Source organism: Equus asinus, chromosome 3, assembly GCF_041296235.1.
Source record: "Equus asinus isolate D_3611 breed Donkey chromosome 3, EquAss-T2T_v2, whole genome shotgun sequence".
NCBI classification, from domain to species: Eukaryota; Metazoa; Chordata; class Mammalia; order Perissodactyla; family Equidae; genus Equus; species Equus asinus.
In genome coordinates, this window is record NC_091792.1 from 95,381,516 (window position 1) to 95,399,667 (window position 18,152).

Sequence of the window (18,152 nt, forward strand, 5' to 3'; positions counted from 1 at the left end):
CTAGGGATGTAATGCACAGCATGATGTCTATAGCTAACACTGCTGTATGATATGTAGGAAAGTTGTGAAGAGAGTAAATCCTAATCCTTTTCATCACAAGGAGAAATTATTTTTCTTTTCTTCTTTCTTTTCTTTTTATTGTATCTATAAGAGAAGATGGATGTTAGCTGACCCTATCGTGGTGATCATTTCACAATATATGTAAATCAAACCATCATGCTGTATGCCTTAAACTTATTTAGTGATGTATGTCAATTATTTCTCAATAAAACTGGAAAAAAATAGTATACTATAAAGGTGGCATTTAAAATTAATAGGATAAATAGATATATTAAAATAAATGTTGCTAGATCTATCGGCTAACAACTTGTCATTTATGAGTAAATAAATAAAACATACATACATATAGCTAGGTCACTGTTGTACCAAACCCTGTTCTTGGTTCCTCATAATGGAAACTGACTCTGTGTAGCTTAAGCTGAAAAGAAATTTATTGGAAGGATTTTAGGTAGATCACACAATTCATGAGAACCTCATGAAACCATCCTGGGAAATAAGGCCACCCATTATGGTTAAGTAGTTCATTCACTGCCTAAATGCATTTGGCTGAGGGGATAATTAGGGGCTGAAATCCAGTCCACCTTCTGCTCACCAAGCCATGTGTCCTGGTGTGTGCCACATCAACCCAAAGGAAAAGATGTTTCATGTCTCACGTGAAAGCTCCAGCTATTTGCCAGGCTGTGCATCCAAGGGCCTGTGTCCACCTGGAGGGATGCCTTTCTCTGATCTGTACAATGGCACTGTCTACACTAGCCATGGCCTGGTCTCAGAACTAACCTGGTTGGCCTCTAGCCTCTGACCTGAAATACTGAATGCCACAGCTGACACCCAAGGACCCAAGATAAAGGCACAACCACTGAAGTGAATTTGAAGCTGCTCCTGTTTTTGACCTCACTAGTTCCAGGATCCTGGATGGGAGAGGCCAACTGGCCGAGCTTCGGCCTTATACTCATAACCTAATTGTTCGCAACATTGGAAAGCAAGTGCCTGGCTTTTTGACTTCCCAAAACACACAGTAGCATATTGCATCTTACAGAAAGCCAAAATTTAATACCAATTAGTTAAATGTTATATGGTAAAAAAAATCTATTTATTGGCTCTTAGAATAATGAAGGACTTTAGAAAGATCCAAGAAGAAACCACCAAGGCACAAATTGATACGTGCAGCATGGAATTAAAAATTTTACGTCAAAAAACACCAAAATTATAAGGTAAATGAGAAATTGGGAGAGAAAGGGAATAACATATAAGATAAATAAAGCTCTGATAAGCTGATCACATAAAAATTTCTCAAAAATCAATATGAAAAATATTCTGTTAAAAAAATGGCGCAAGGACACAAGTGGGTTGTTCACAGGAGAAATAAAGAAAGAATGTGAGAAATTCTGGGCCTTTCTAGTTGTCTGTCCCATCTCATGGGTGAGAACTTGCTGGGGCTGTAGAGCCAGGCCTGTGACTGGCCGTCTGTGAGCCCAGCCTGCTGTGCAAGATGAGGATGGTTCTGAAAAAACGGGGGAATTTGGAAGTCAAACCCAAGAGAAATGACACTGAGCAAGTTTGAGATCTCTACTGAAAAATTAGCTAAGGAGAACAGTCCACACAAAGTTCAAGTGTTCAAGAGGCTCTCTCTTTGTATTATCTCATTTAAATCTCAGACAACAAATGTAGATTTTTTATAATTCCTCTTGTACAGCTGAGGAAATGAAAGCTCAGAAAGCTGAAGGGACTTGCCCAAGGTACAACAAGCACGTGGATGAGCCAGGATCTGAACCCATGGGTGTTCATTGTTTATTGCTGTTTTAGTTGCCAAAAATATTTATGATGTTTACACTGCCATCGAACAAATAGAACTGTGACTTATGATTCAGAGTCATCATAGCTGATTTCATGTACTATCACGTTTCAGACAATTACGCTTAATTTCGTCCTGGAACTTTGGAGAATGACATTGTCGCTTGGGTGGGGCCCTAGGAACCCTGGAGGTGGCTCTGTGGGTGTTATGATTTACTGCGCCCCTTGTTACATTCCCTGCTTCTGTCCTGCCAGCCTCACACTTGGCTCAACCTTTTTTCCTAAGGAACAACGGTGTAGACAAAAAGACTCCTCCCTGGGCAGAAGTGCTTCCATAGAGATGCTAAGTGAATTCATTGAGCTTCCTGCTCTTGCAGTCCCTCCCCTCAGGCCACCCGCCCCTCTTCCTCACTCTTTGCAGCTGCAGAATCACCACGACATCCCTGCTCATTGTAAGGGACCAGACTAGGCAAATAGGAAGACGGATGGTTAGTCAGGGAAATTTGGGCCACCGTGATGGGAAAGGTGCAGAGGAAAACATTATGGCCCGGGTCCCTTTGAAACCTGCTGACAGTTGACAGATGAGCATCCATAAAATGACAAAGGCCTCCCTGTGTAAAGCCCTTTGCCATCAGCGCTTCTCCCTGGGAAACTAACTGCCCTCAACTGTCAGTGAAAATATTATGATTTTTTTCTGGTAATTATTCTCCTCCCTGTTTCTCTAACCACAGACCGAGCCTGCACTTTGCATGTGTCGGTTTTCTCCGTCCTGGTGCCTGCAGCAACCCCTGCCCATCAATTTCTCAATAAGATATGAGGAGTTATCCTGCTGATTAAATGATTGTAGCTGGGACAGTAAACTGGAATGTGTAACTGTATGAGCTACTTATGGTTACAAGGGACACATATTGGGAGAATTCTAAAGATTTTTTAAAGTAGCGTTAGTAGTCCCTGAGGACCCATGAAAAAGATCTGCACGTATTTACAAAGCTTTGAGACTGCAGCAAACAATGAATCCTAAAATGATGCTTACCTCCTCGAAGAAGCCCTGCTGCCGGGCCTGTGCAGCTTCTCGTTCTGTCTATTTTGTCTGTCCCGTTGCTTTCTGCAACAGAGGCTACTAAAAGGGTGGGAGAGGAAAGAAGATGGAGGGAACCTGAGGGGGTCGGATGTTGTGACAACCTGTGGCAACGCTAAGAGAGAGGGAGGGATCTTCTTTCCTGCAGGATTCCTTTACCTTGGGCATCCTCCCAGAAATCCACAGGAGGCATTTTCCCCTCTCAGATGATAACTTTGGATTGGGGGCTTCTCTTGATCTCTTTTTCTCCAGAGCAGTCCTGTCCAATAGGATTTTCTGTGGTGTCCGATGGGTGATCTCGTGCGGCTGTTGAGCACTTGAAATATGGCAAGCAGGACTGAGAAACTGGATTTTAAGTTTTATTTGATTTAATTAATTTAAATTTGGATTTAAGTGAGCCTGAGGGACCAGCAGCATTGGGCAGTGCCACTCCAGAGGCCCCTTCGTGTGCACCTCAGTGCCATATGTGAAGTATTCAACCACTGTGAATGTTGACTTTTGAGGAGGAATTAAAAATTAGACGTGCATCTCAAGTATGATCTCCTACAAGATTCAGGCCATGTAACACAGGGTAAAGCAGCAATGGAGCCCTTCCAGGAATTCCCTGTAGTCACTTCCTGTTTCTGTCACAAGCCTTTCCTTTAGAGCCTAACTCTGGAATGTTCTACTTCTGTCCCAAGCTTGAGCTGGACTCTACTATATGCCTTTCTCTTTGAAAAAGAGAGTGAATCCTTTGCCTTTTTGGACTTTAAGGCCATTTCCATTGGTTTCAAATGAGAAATTCTTCCGTGTCAGCCACCTGATCCACCAATTTGGTCAGTGTCTCCTGGGCTCTGAGCTCAGGAAATACCTGACCAGCTTTTCCTAGCTTCTCAGCTCAGCTTCCATCTTGATCAGCGATGCCTGCTGAGTTCCAGTCCCCTCAGCTCTGATCTTCCTGCGTTTTTTCTCTCGGTCCTTCTTATCCTTGCTCTTCCAGTTTTGAACTTTCTTCTGCATCTTCTCTTCCTTATTCTACCATCTTTAGCTCGGCTCTTTGCATGCTCTGGAATCCCTGAGTCGTGCCCTTAGTGGGATCCATCTCTTGAGTAGCTTTAGAGTTCAAGTACACATTTGGTTTGTGAAGGAAAACTTCCACATCACTTTCCAAATTCCTAGCATTGTTTACCCACAAATCTTTACAATTTCTAAGCTCTATAATTTACGTTTTACCGCATTTGCTTTCATTCATCAAGTTTGCTTTTCAGTCTGCTTCCCTTTCTGGGAAGATATCAGACATGTTTTTCTTTGTCTCTATTGCTGTTGCTTCAACTCCCCTCACATTCACACACATACACACACACACACACACACAGATATGTATTAGAATAATCCATTAAACCATAAGATAAACTCAATAGAGAGAGGCTGCTGTTTTAAATATGTGTACCAGTATTTAATTAGAGATATTTATGAATGTATATTATACTCTCCCCTCCCCCAGAAATGTTTTTTTCCATTATTATTAAACTAGCCTGACAAGGTATACAAAAGCATTTCACAGCTTCTACAACATCACGTGAGTGTGAATTTTTGTTGTTACTGTTTCAGCAGCACTCTTGCAGGGCCGACTTCAGGTTGACTGCTTCAGAGTCGGGTAATGGCTGTCTGCTTGCTGGAAATTGCCTGCTTGGCCTACAAGGATTGTCCTCAGCTGCCATTATCTGTACCTCACTCTGTCCCCATTACTGACTGGGCCAGAGGTGGGGACTTGATCCATGTTAGAAAAATGACATTCTCCTTCCTAGGTATTTGGTTTGTGATGAAAAGACAGGCAGTCAGCTTGAGCTCATTACATTGGAGGAAAAGTAAATGTGGGAGCTTTGCAGGGAAAATCTTCTACCCTCCAGGTGGACTGAGAACATGCAAAAATAGGTCTGCAGGGAGAGACAGAGAGAAAGAGAGTATGGGACTCACAGAGAGAAGCAGAAATGGAGCATAAAGACCAAGTTTTGATGGCCCTTCTTGGCATCTGGTTGCTTTCTTACTCTTTATACCTCTGTAAATTTATATGAATGCTTGTTTCTGTTCCTTACAACCAAAGAATTCAAAGGAATATAAGCACGGTGCTAAGAAAGTAAAAATCCTGGGAATAATCTAGTTAACTACATGTTCTTCTGTGTCGTAAGCTATAACCCTTGGTCGGCTTGGCCATTGTATAAAACCATGCTAGTCATCACAAAGGTGAGAAGTGCTGGAGAATCAATCTAAATTCATCATTACCTTTGGAATCACAATGCACCAAATATTCCATTGATGATTCAAGACTAGTAACTAGTGGGGAGAACATAAGTTGTGTGTGGCCGTGGCCATGGCCCTGTGACGTGCCTGTGCAGATTGCCTACTTTTGTAATGTCAGGGTCCAGGGAACCCTGGGGGCACCGCCATGAAATCCATTGCCAAGTTCCCTTTGTCAGGCACTATGGCTCTCATACGTGATAAAGAGCCACAGCAGCGCCAATCAAGTCATCTCAGCAAATTTTATTTGGGACGCAGGTACATAGCTCCTACAGCATCTACCTCCAGTTCTTATCAAGTCTGTAGGCAGCTCCTCAGCCAACACACACCCCCAGTATGCATGAAATTGTGTGTTGTGGTGCATGTGGGTTGAGGGGAGGAAGGAATGAGTCGCAGAAGCCTAGAAGAGAGAATGCTTGTGATGACAGAGTTCTAGTTTTTTCAACCAATGTGACCATATCTTTGATGTCTCTAGCTTGAAGTGACAGCTATCTCCTGGTTATTGTTTTCATATTTCAGCTAGAAGACATTATCTTCTCTAATATATGTTTTCACATTATCTATTAGGACCAAAATCTCTGCTTCTTTGTCTAATTTAGGCTACACAAATGTATACTGAGGTGATTTTTCCCCTGTTACTACTCATGAAAAAGACTTTTATTTCCTCTTCTAGAGCCTGATTCAATGAGGAGAAATGAAAAGGCAAGAACAGATATCTGTCTTTTTCTAATGCAAGTCATGCTGCAAAGCCCAATTCGCCTTATGTAAGGGGCATCCACTTGCGCTTTAAAGAAAGGCGACAAGAGAGGTCTACTCATCTTTGAAAGGGGAATTGCCACTCACACAACAGGGAATGGTGGATACCATGGACAGGGCTGCAGAGAGGCAGTCATAGAACCTGAGTGTGGTTCTGATTTAACTACTCACTATAAGTCCCATTATTCATACTTCGGGCATTTCTCTTAGCTAACCACGAGAGTCCTCTTTTTTCATCTATTTAAAAAAATGGATCTAATAATACCCATCCTACATTTCTTACAGAGTTACTATAAAGGTCAAATAAGATAAGGTATGAAAGTACAGTCACATGTCACATTACAGCATTTTGGTCAATGATAGACTGCGTATATGATGGTGGTCCCATAAGCTGATAATGATTGAAACTGAAAAATTCCTGTCACCTAGTGACATCATAGCCATTGTAATGTCATATGTAATCCATTACTCACATGATTGTGGTAATGCTAGTATAAATAAACTTACTGCACTGCCAGTCATATAAAAGTGTAACACATAAAATTATGTGCAGTACATAATACTTGATAATGATAGTAAATGACTATGTTACCAGTTTATGTATTCACTATACTATGCTTTTTATCATTATTTTAGAGTGTACTCTATCTTTCTATTAATAAAAAAATTGTTTACCGTAAAACAGTATGCCATGTTATGCTGACAGCAGCCTCATACATCTCACATTTACTGTGTCTCCTGATTGCATCGTTTTCTGTTGTGCTTGATTTAATCTTGTGTTGTTTTGATCATCATGGGCTTTAAGTGTACAAAATCCACTGCTAATATTGCCAGTAAGAGGCCACATGGAGCGACTGACCTGGAAACAAAATTAAAAGTGGTTAAAGTCTAAGAAGGTGGAAAATTAGTGATGGTTATTGCTCACCACTCAGGCATGTCCCATTCCACCACAGCTGTGACCTTGAAGAACAAGAACGGTGACAGAGCTGTTAAACAGTCTGCTTCAGTGAAGGCAATGAGACTAACGAAAATTCAAGAAGGGCCTCTATCAGACACAGAGAAACTTCTATGACCTGGATTGAAGACCAGACACAGAAGCATATCTCTCTTAGCACCGTGACAATCATGGCCAAAGCAAAAACTTTGTGATGTTGAAAGAAAAGGCTGGACCAGACTGCAATATTGAATTTACTGCTAGCTCTGGATGGCTTAAAGAATTCAAGAATCGTTATTCATTACATAATGTGAAAGTGAGTGGTCAGTCTGTGAGTGCTGATGTGAAGGCAGCTGAAGAATTTTTGGAAACTCTAGCTAAGCTGATTGTGGAGGAAAATTTCCTGCCAGAGCAAATATTCCAAATGGATGGAATCTCCCTATTCTGGAAATGGATGCCTAAAAGGACTTTCATCCATAAGAAGGCCAAGTCAATGCCAGATGTCAAGGTTTTTAAGGACAGGATAACAGTCTTGCCTGGGGGCAATGTTTCAGGCTACAAATTGAAACCCATTGTGATCTGGCACAGCAAGAACTCCAGGGCCTTCAATAAGCACATGCTGCCAGTGTACCACAGAAGCAATAAGAAGTCATGGATGACCTAGCCCCTCTTCCAAGATGCCCACCTGAATGGCTGTGCCAGCAAAATGGAGAAGTACTGTTTAGAGAACAGTGTACCTTTCAAGATTTTGCTCGTTGTTGATAATGCTCCCGGACATCCGCCTTTTACTGGTGATCTTCATCCCAATATCAAAGTGGTGTTTCTCCCTCCAACACCTCTTTGATCCAACCAATGGATCAAGGAGTAATAGCAGCTTTTAAGGTCTGCTGCCTAGGTAGAACCTTTGCCCAGGCCATTGCTGTAGCTGAGGAAGACCCTGAGAAGACACTGATGCAATTCTGGAAGGATTACAACATCTATGACTGCATCAAGAACTTTGCTTGGGCTTGGGATGATGTCACCAACGAGCATATGAATGGCATCTGGAAGAAGACACCCAAGAGGTTCGACTATGACTTCAAGGGATTCGCCAAAGGTCAAGATGATGCAAAAATCAACAAGGCTGTGGTTGAGACGGCAAACAACTTTAACCTGGGAGTAGATGAGGACGACATTGGGGAGCTCCTAGAGGCGATTCCTGAAGAATTGACTAATGAGAAATTGTTGGAACTGGAAAAATAACACAGTTAAAGAAGAGGCAGGAGAAAAGGAAACTGCAGGAGAAGAAGACAAAGAAGAACGCCCAACAAAATTCACAGTGAAGGGTTTAGCAGAAGCTTTTGCAAACCTCAACAAGCTCCTTAAAAAATTTGAAAACATGGACTCCAACACAGAAAGGTTTTCATTAATAGGGAGGAATGTTCATGGTGCATTATCTGTTTACAAGCAAATCTATGATGAAAAAAGAAGCAAACCACCATGGACATATTTCTGAAAAGAGTGAGACCTCCTCAAGAAGAGCCTCAGGCAGGTCCTTCAGGAGGTGTTCCAGAAGAAGGCATTGTTATCATAGGAGCTGACAGCTCCATGTGTTGTTGCCTCTGAAGACCTTCCAGTGGGACAAGATATGGAAGTGGAAGACAGTGATATTGGTGATCTTGACCCTCTGTAGGCCTCGGCTAATGTGTGTGTTTTCAACAAAAAAGTTTAAAAGGTAAAAAAAATTGAAAATAGAAAAAAGCTTACAGAATAAGGATATAAAGAAAAAGAAATGTTTTTGTACAGCTGTACAATGCGTTTGTGTTTTAAGCTAAGTGTTATTACAAAAGAGTCAAAAAGTTCAAAAAGTTTAAAAGTTTATAAAGTAAAAAGCTTACAGTAAGCTCAGGTTAATTTACTATTGAAGAAAGAAAGATATTTTTTGATAAATTTAGTGTCGTCTAAGAGTACAGTGTGGATAAAGTCTACGATAGTGTCCAGGAATGTCCTCGGCCTTCATGTGCACTCACCACGCACTCACTGACTCGCCCAGAGCAACTTCCAGTCCTGCGAGCTCCATTCATGGTAAGTGCCCTATGGGGGTGTACCTTTTTTTATCTTTTATATTGTATTTTTACTGTAACTTTTCTATGTTTAGGTACGTAAATACTTACAATTGCCCACAGTATTCAGTACAGTAACATGCCGTACAGGTTTGTAGCCTAGGAGCAATGGGCTGCACCATATATCCTAGGTGTGTAGTAGGCTGTGCCATCTAGGTTTGTGTAAGTGTTCTCTATGATGTTTGTATAATGACAAAATCATCTAGCGACACATTTCACAGAACATATCCCCATAGTTAAGTGATGCCTGACTGTATTTAGAAAGAACAAAGCTTGACAACAATGTAAGACATTTTTCTTTCTTAGTAACAAGTTTATATATATATATATATATCACATTTATGTGTGTGTGTTTCTTCAAGTCCGTTCAATGGTTTCTTTGACCTCACATTTAACTTTTAACCTCACATCTTCTTTCATAAAATACACTTCCAGTCATTTTATCTTTACAAAAAGAGAATATTTTACCGCAAGTTCAAGATAAAAAAGAAATTTGCAGCTAAAGGTCTACAGGGGAAGAAAATCTAAATGAGTCCATTAACGATAACTAAAAAGTCAGTCCATCACAAATGGAAAAGGCAAGTAAACAGTCACATTTAATGAAATGTAGTTAAGGAAATAAATCACTCTCTATTTCTCTTTTCCCCAATGCCAATGTTTCATGACTAGGTTTCTGAAACCAAGTGTTTGGAGATAAACTTAATTCTAAATGTGGTTTCCCAACTATTTAAATAGCAAGTCTTTCTCCCGTGTTTACTTAAATGCACACGCGGAGCTTCATGAATCCAAACACTGAGTGCTTTATATACTAAGACTATGCAGTATCTGTGCAAATGAGAATGTACGTGATAAGAAACACCTTGCTTATTCCCATTCTTTTCTGTCCCGAACGGACTTTTTAGAGATAAAAATGCTTGAAATTAAAGATTCAAAAAAGTTAACTTTTTAATATCACAATTAAAACAAAAGTTGACAATTAACCTTTTACACTACACATTGTGTGGTAGACATTCCTACTTAGGCCATCAGGAAGTCACTGTTTTTTTTTTTTTTGAGGAAGATCAGCACTGAGCTGACATCTGCTGCCAATCCTCCTCTTTTTGCTGAGGAAGACTGGCCCTGAGGTAACATCCATGCCCATCTTCCTCTACTTTTTCATATGTGGGACACCTAGCACAGCATGGCTTGCCAAGCAGTGCCATGTCCGCACCCGGGGCTCTGAACCGGCGAACCCCAGGCCACCAAAGTGGAACGTGTGCACTTAACCGCTGTGCCACCAGGCCAGTCCCAGGAAATCACTTTTTAAAAAATGTTTAACAAATATTTCACATTTTTGTTAAATAAATAAACATATAGAGAGCTTGTTATATGCCAGTTGATATTCTAGGCACTTGGAATACCTCTATAAGAAAAAAGAAATATATTAAACTTTGGAAGGGAACAGAAGGTGATAAATTGTTTTCTAATGAAGTAAAATTGAATGCATTTCTCTTGACTTATCTAAGTAGTACTGCCCTAAAAGTAGTTAAAATAGATAATAATACTAATTTCTCTGTTCCCTAATCTATAAAAGTAATAGTTATATTTCATAAACCAATGTTCTACTTCAACATATGAGCAGGAAGAAAGGATATTTTTTCTTTCCAAATTCTTTCAATCTCGCAAAGCACAGATAGTGATGCTATATTAACAAAAGAGTTTTTGTTCAAGAACGTCTCTATTGAATAAGAGCTCCACCCATGTAGGGACTTTCATCTGATTCATTTTTTGATGTATCTCTAGCATCTGGCACATAGAGGATGCTCAATAAATATTTGTTGAATGAAAATTGTTTTTAAAAAACCCCAAACTAAAGCATATAGTCTGCCAATAAGTAAGTTTAAAAGACTATCTCAGATCATCCACTATTCTGATGATGGAAAAAGTTGAGGAGAGGCCAAAATGGCATAAAATGGCAAAGGGTAGGGATGAAAAAAGGAAGAACCAGCATTGTCTAGTGATGTGAGTATCTGTGTCACATACTCCACTGTACTTCTGGGTTACAGTGGGCTCATCTTCACTCAGGTGAGTATGAATAAAACTCTTCACTGACTCTACAAAATCAAAACTATGAGTAAGGCCAGTGTATTAGTCTGCTAGGGGCTGCAGTAACAAAATATTACAGACTGGATGGCTTGAACAAGAGAAATTTACTTTCTCCCAGTTATGGAGGCTGGAGTCCAAGGTCAAGTTGCTGGCAGGTTTGATTTCCTCTGAGGCCTCTCTCCTAGGCTTGCAGACAACCACCGTTTGTTGCCTCTTCATGTGGTATTTGCTCAGTGCACATGCATCCCTAGTATCTCTCTGTACGTCCTAATCTCCTCTTTGCAAAAGAACACCAGTCGGATTGGGTTAGGATCCACCCTAACAGCCTCATTTTAATTTAATCACCTCTTTAAAGGCTCTGTTTCCAAACACAGTCACGTTCTGAGGTACCAGGGGTTATAGCTTCAACATATGAATTTTGGAGGGACTCAATTCAGCCCGTAACAGCCACTGCGCTCAGTTTTGGCGGCCAACGCACTGTGCTTCACAGGCGTGTAAAGCTAGTTCAGTGAGCTTTCTTAACCTCAGAGGGAGTCATGTGATTTTGTCCTCAGGAGTCTCTTTCACAGAGGAATTACTGTTGGGTGGTCACTGACTTGTGGTGATATGTGATCTTAAAATAAGCTATATCCCAAGGAGTGTAAATTTCTCTAAATCTCTTACAAATCTGATTCAAAACATTATGTTAAGTATGCAATGGAATCCAGAATGTTTCAAAGTCACTGGCTATCACAAGAATGTAGGGATGTTAGGTCGTGTACAGCTAGATAGCTCTGAAAGTTTCTGAGACACAGACACGTAAACATATTTTATATGAAGATGATTAGAGGTATTTCTACCAGATCCTGTCTTACTTCTTCAAAAATAGACAGTAGAAATAAGGTAAAAGTATTTAATGAAAATAAATTGCACAAAGTGAAACTCTTACAGATGAAAGACATATGGGTTCTGCAACCAAGGATGGTATGTAAAAGAATGTAACATGTGTGGGCTAGAAGGAAATTAGATATCATTTAGCCAAGCACTTTTATTTTGCATATGGGGGAATTAATTCTTGAGAAAGACAATTGTCTTCTCCATGTGACAGAATGTAAATAGAATCCAGACCCACCTACTCCTCTTCATTCAGTGCCCTGGTTCCCATTTCCACACTCACTCTGATGAGTATATATGAGATCCAAGGTGAATGTCTTTCCCCAAGTTGTTTCTAATCTTGGTAGGATGTGATTCACAACTTAAGGAATAAGTGCCACCAACAAAATTTAGGTAGGAAATAAGAACCTAGTGGAAAGAGTGTAGAATCCAGAATCAAGAGACATGGGAACACAATTCACCATCTCTGTGACCTTACGCAAGACACTTCACTTCATTAAACCTAATTGTGTCATTTGCACACTGGGAATAACAATTCTTGCCCTATAAACTTCACTAGGCTATTGATGAACAAAAAGGATAAAGGACCTGCAAATTCTTTGTAAATATTAAAGTGGTATTCAAACACTGTGATAATCATCGTTATATGCGAAGCATTAGTGTGCCAATGAGACCTAGCTTTTAGGCAGAGAGCTGATTTGGAAATGTAATACTAAGAATGAAAATGTCAGTTTTATTTACTTTCCTTTTAAAAGAAAATAGTGCCAGCTACGTGAACCAACTCAGAGTTCAAGTTTAAAGAACACTAGCTCCATTTTAATCAAAGGAGATAAACTATGGCCTGTAATGACAGCTACAACCAAGAGGACCTGGTATTAAAACCAGTGATTACTTGGCACCATTCCGTCAGAACTAGGCTGTTTGGTAGAGAATTGTTCCAAAGCTCTAGAACTGAGTACTCTTCTTAGAATAGAACTCCCTGCTGGCAGGTCTCTGAAAATCCAATTAGCAACAACCATTAGGAATTAGTTATTGAAGATAACATCTACGTAAAACCTAAATGCACCTGTCCTTGCTAGTCTTTGCATACAAAATAAATTGATACTCATTTTCTCCTGGAGCCCGTACTTGTCTAATCTCCAGAAAATAGCCCCTGCTCTTTCTGACTTTCCCGGAAGGCTATCTCAGGAACTGGTCTTTCATATTCTTCTGTTTCTGCCTCCCACACCTTCAGTGGCTGCCTCAGTTATTGATGAGCATCATGGGACCCTGATGTACTGTTCTCTGCTGGTGATAATCGCTGACATTCCATGGCATAATCTTTTGCTTGGCCCCTGGTCTTCCCCTACGGGGACACTCCAACTCACTTCCAGGACTGAGCATGATCCAACCTTCTCCTGGCCTGAGAGTCCAGCCTCCTCTGATCTCCCATCCTCTCATCTCTGAGAAAAGAGAAAGACCTTCTTGCAGTCCTTCCTTCCGTAAGTCCAAGCCACTTCTTATGTCTTGCCCCAGGGCTGGCCTATTCACAAGATGATTGACACTTTGCAGATACATTCCTTTCGGGAGAAAACCTCTATTTCCAGTCTGGGGTCTGGCTTCAGAGTCACACAATTAAAAGGGAATAACTTTCCCAAAGACTGGCTTGTTGGGTCTTAAAATTTTGACGTTTGGAATATGCAAAGTCTGGTTTAGCTTGTATTGTTTTATGCTCAGTGCACACCTTTTTGCGTTATTTCTTTTGTCATGATGTAAAAAACTCAGGCCTGTCCCAGATTTCCCTGATGGTTCGTACTTGGACTCTAGCTCTTGAAAACAAATAAACAAACAAATAAGAAAATATCCTGAGAAGAGAATTAAAAGACTCCTATAACCAGAAAGTCCTGGGATGGAGCTCCCTAAGGGTGCCACATACTTGCCCCTTGTCACATCAGGATTCCCTCTTTCTCCACCTGTACCTTATACTTCTCTCTTCCTTGAGAAAGAATTCCTCCATGTAGCAGGTAGAAGGTTGAGGATTTCATGGCTGCAGACAAGTCTAGGCCAGTTGTCATCCTGCCCCATCTTAGCAACCCCAAAGGGAAGAACAGGAAGGATTCTGATCCACTATTGGTCACTTGCACATCCCTGGCCAATCATTACAGTCTAGAGGATATAGGTAGCTCCACTAGAACCAAATGGAGTGATGGATGAGGCCAAAGGAAAGCAGATGCCATTCCAAGAAGGAAAAGGTCAGCATCATGGACAAACAGAAGCAAGGGACTTGGATTGTCTAAATAAAACTTCAGAGACCTGAAAATGAATTTTCTACCTCTTTAAAAATGGTTTACTAAAACCCTCAATATACATTACTAAACAAGACTCTTAATATCTTAGCCTGATAAACTGCAGTTAGGCACCTTCACTGAGTTAAAGACCATTTTGCTAGGTATTTGCCTCCTACCCCAAGTTCTGAAGTCCCCACCAAAGTGCTGCTTATTAAAGCAGAGGGCGGATCTGCTGCAAGCCCAGTGTCAGTCTCTTGCCCAGAAGGCAGAAATTGCTTGCGACCCTCTAAATTGGAGATTTTCCAGGTTTGAAATTAGTCCCACTGGAAAGACTGTTACATATGTAGTATTACTTAGTGATTATCCATCCAAAGCATGGATTTTAAAATCAGACAGATCTGGATTTGAACCTACCTACCACCTACTATATACATGACTTTGAACAAATTCTCAGTCTCAGCTTCCATGTGAATAAAATGGAGATAGTAATCTCTACTCTACTGGGTTGTTCTGAGGATTAAGTTAAATAATGCTCTATAAGCGGTAGCTGTTATTACTGGTAGTAGTATAGTGGTTTTAGAACCAATTCAACTTTTACTTTCATTCGAATAGATTTTATATACTTTATTAAGAAGTGAGAGATATTTCCAACTAAGTGACCATGCGGATCATCAATTCTAATCATTCAAGTGACTTAAAAAAGAAAATTGACAGCGACATCAGTTTTCAGACCCATCTCATCATTTTTTGCAGACAATGTGTTCACAATGGGATTTTGGAATGTATGCAGTAAAAAGCAACAGAAGGAAAGCGAGTGAAAAGAGTGAGAAAGAATGAGCGGATGCTAGAGACAGTGAAATATGTGCTGTAGTCCTAATTCTAAAGGCAGGGGGTTCTCACACTAATTCCTAACTTAGAAACTCAGACTAAAGACCTCACAGTATTTGGAAATTTCAGTTCCACGGTCTGGGAGATTTGGGACTCAGATAACATTCATTATGCCTAAAGATATGCATGACCCTAAAGATATGCATGAGTCTGGGTCATATCCAATGTAAGTAGAAGGACCCCACTGAGAGAGATTCTTCCTAACTAAAACAAAACCATTGAAAATGTAAGACTCTTAAGGAAGCTTAATATCCCTGAGAAGGAGCGACCTGAATTCAGCATAATAAGGTCCCAGTCCTAGAAGAGTTTCAGGTTTCAAAGAATTAAAGTTTGGAGAATTAAGAGTGTGGTGCATTAAGAACATTGAGAGAATACATTAAAATCCAAAAGTTGGGACAAAGTCTGAAGAATCTTCAAAAATAACATCATTGAGGTTCAGTAGATTCTTTCCATGAAAATCTAAGATTCCACACTGAGATATGAGCAGAATATTCTAGAGAAAGGCAGATAGGGAGAGGAGAGAGAATAAGGAAAGACAGAGGGGAAGGAGAGAGAGAGAGAGAAAAGAATGACCAGATGAGAAATGAGAATGTATTATATTGGGAACAGGAAATAAGAAAATGGTACCTGCCACAGATTTACCCATGAATCCAATAAAGTTTAAATTTTAGGGCCCCTCATTTGCTTAAGTCCCCTTTCAAGACCCAAAGGAGAAGCCTGAGATGTCTATTCTCAAGGTATGTTCTATTAAATTTGCAAACCTAGGATCTTTTAACCCCAGACAGTCAAGACCACTGGCTCTTTCCACTCCACCTTTCTCTCCAGTCAGGTGGCACTGGAGGGACCATGCGTATTTTGCGATCAGACTAAGAGGAAGTGAAGTTAAGGATATCTTCAGTTTGAATTCAGTGGGATATATTTATGAAGTTCACAGTCACAGGGCCAGAGTTCATACTGCCATATGGCTATGTCCCATAGTACCAGTACCAGAAAGATGTGGCTGGTGGAGGAGAAAGAATGTTTAACATGGACAGAGCTAGAAGCTATCTTTGGAGAAATTCTTCAAAATGTTAGAACTTATATATGAGAGAAACTTGATACAGTTTTCCCTAAATTTGACAATTCTAAATTTTTGCATAAAATTACCAGTAACAAGCTAAGAGGCCCCATAAATTCTTCTAAACTGCCAGTAAATTAAAAATTCCTTGACTAACTATCTCAGAGGGTAGACTAAATCACTTTTCTATTCTTTTGTAGAAAATGATATTACTAGTGTCACCAGATAAAATACAAGATGCCTGCTTAAATTTGAATTTCAGATAAAGAACAAATAATCTTTAGCATAAGTATTCCCCATGTTTTATGGAATCTAAATTTAACTAAACATCCTAGATTTTTATTTGCTAAGTCTGGCAACCTTATAAATTTTAAAAAATCATTAGTATATGAAGAGATAACCAAAGAGTATGCAAGCAAAGAATGCAGGAAAGAAAGCATTATAGAGGTATGTCATGCAATTAATTAAGGAAGTCAATGCTATTTTTTATGATTTTGTGATATTTATAGTACTTGCCAGCTTTATCCTACAATAAATACGTTTAAACTTAAATTTATAATTTTTCTATAAGGCCGCCCACAGACCTGGATCTGCCCAAACCCCCACCTTTCCCCCATAAGACACAAAAATCTATCAGGACTCCCAGGAATGGAACGGGAAGGAAAGCCAAAAGGAATAATGAGCTAATGCTGGCCAAATACATTAAAGGAGTAAGAAGGTGTTTTACAACTATACCAGGGAAAAGAAATATTTGAGCATATGTAGAGCCATTAACAAATAAGGAAGGGAGTGAAATTAATAATGACTCTAAAACAGCTGAGATAATGAACTCCTTTTTCAACTCTGTCTTTGGCAAGATAAATAAGGAAATGGAATTTGCAGAATTAGGAAGTAATGAAGACCTTGTAAAAATATCTATTAATATAAGGTAGGTAAAAAATGCTTAGAAAACCTGAATAAATCAGAGTGACTTGGAAATATGCGCCCTGGAGTCCAGAGGTGAGCACATAATGAAGTTACTAAACTACGACCATTGTTTTCAAGAATCGTGAGGTCTAAGAGAGGAAAGTGAGAGCAGAGAGAGGGAAATGGGAGGCTGCAAATATAAATGGACTCAAGGAAAGAATTTGAAAAGTTTAAAAAATTATTCTAGTGATTATAATGTACATCTGAATTATTTAATAACCCATAGAAAACAGAACACTTTTTAAGGAAATCCAATAAAAACATTTATTAAACGTGATAAGATTGCAAAATCAGAGAGGAGTCAATAATTTGTACGTAAACTAAGAAGGCTGCCAGATAATGAAATAGGCATGTATACTATTATGTTTCATGAACATTTGTTCTCCAAATTATTCTTTATTGGTTGGATGAAGAATATAGTTATGCAATTAAAATCAAGTAAAAAGTCATAAATAGCACTAAAATGTAATGCTGGGCAAAAAGTAATGGGAGACCACGGGAGTGGACTGAGCAGGAGCTATGCTCATTGCCAGTCAGACTCTTAAACTTGCTTTTAGAGATTCTTAAAAAAAAGATAAACCAAGTCTGTAACTGATAACAGTTTCTCACTAGGAAGATACTTCAACAGAGACCCCTTAAAAGCACAAGGTCAAAAACTGGAGTTCCTAACATAAGGCAGGCAAAACCAATTTTCACAAGACAAAAAATAAAATCCACAGAACTACAAATCAATGAAGAATTGGTTGAAGAATTAGCCAATTCATTCATTTTATAGATGGAAAAATTGAGGCCCAGAGAAACTAAAGAACTTGCTGAAGGGCAGCTAGAAGCAAAGCCAGAATTGGAAACCAGATCTTTCTGATTCTGTGTTTACTGGTCACACTTTACATTTTGTTGTAAGCTCCATGAGGGCAGAGACCAAGTTTGTTTTAAACTGCTATATCTCAGCGCCTCATCCATGCCTGGCACACACTCAATATTTGCTAAATTATTTAATAAGCTTGATACTATCATTCTC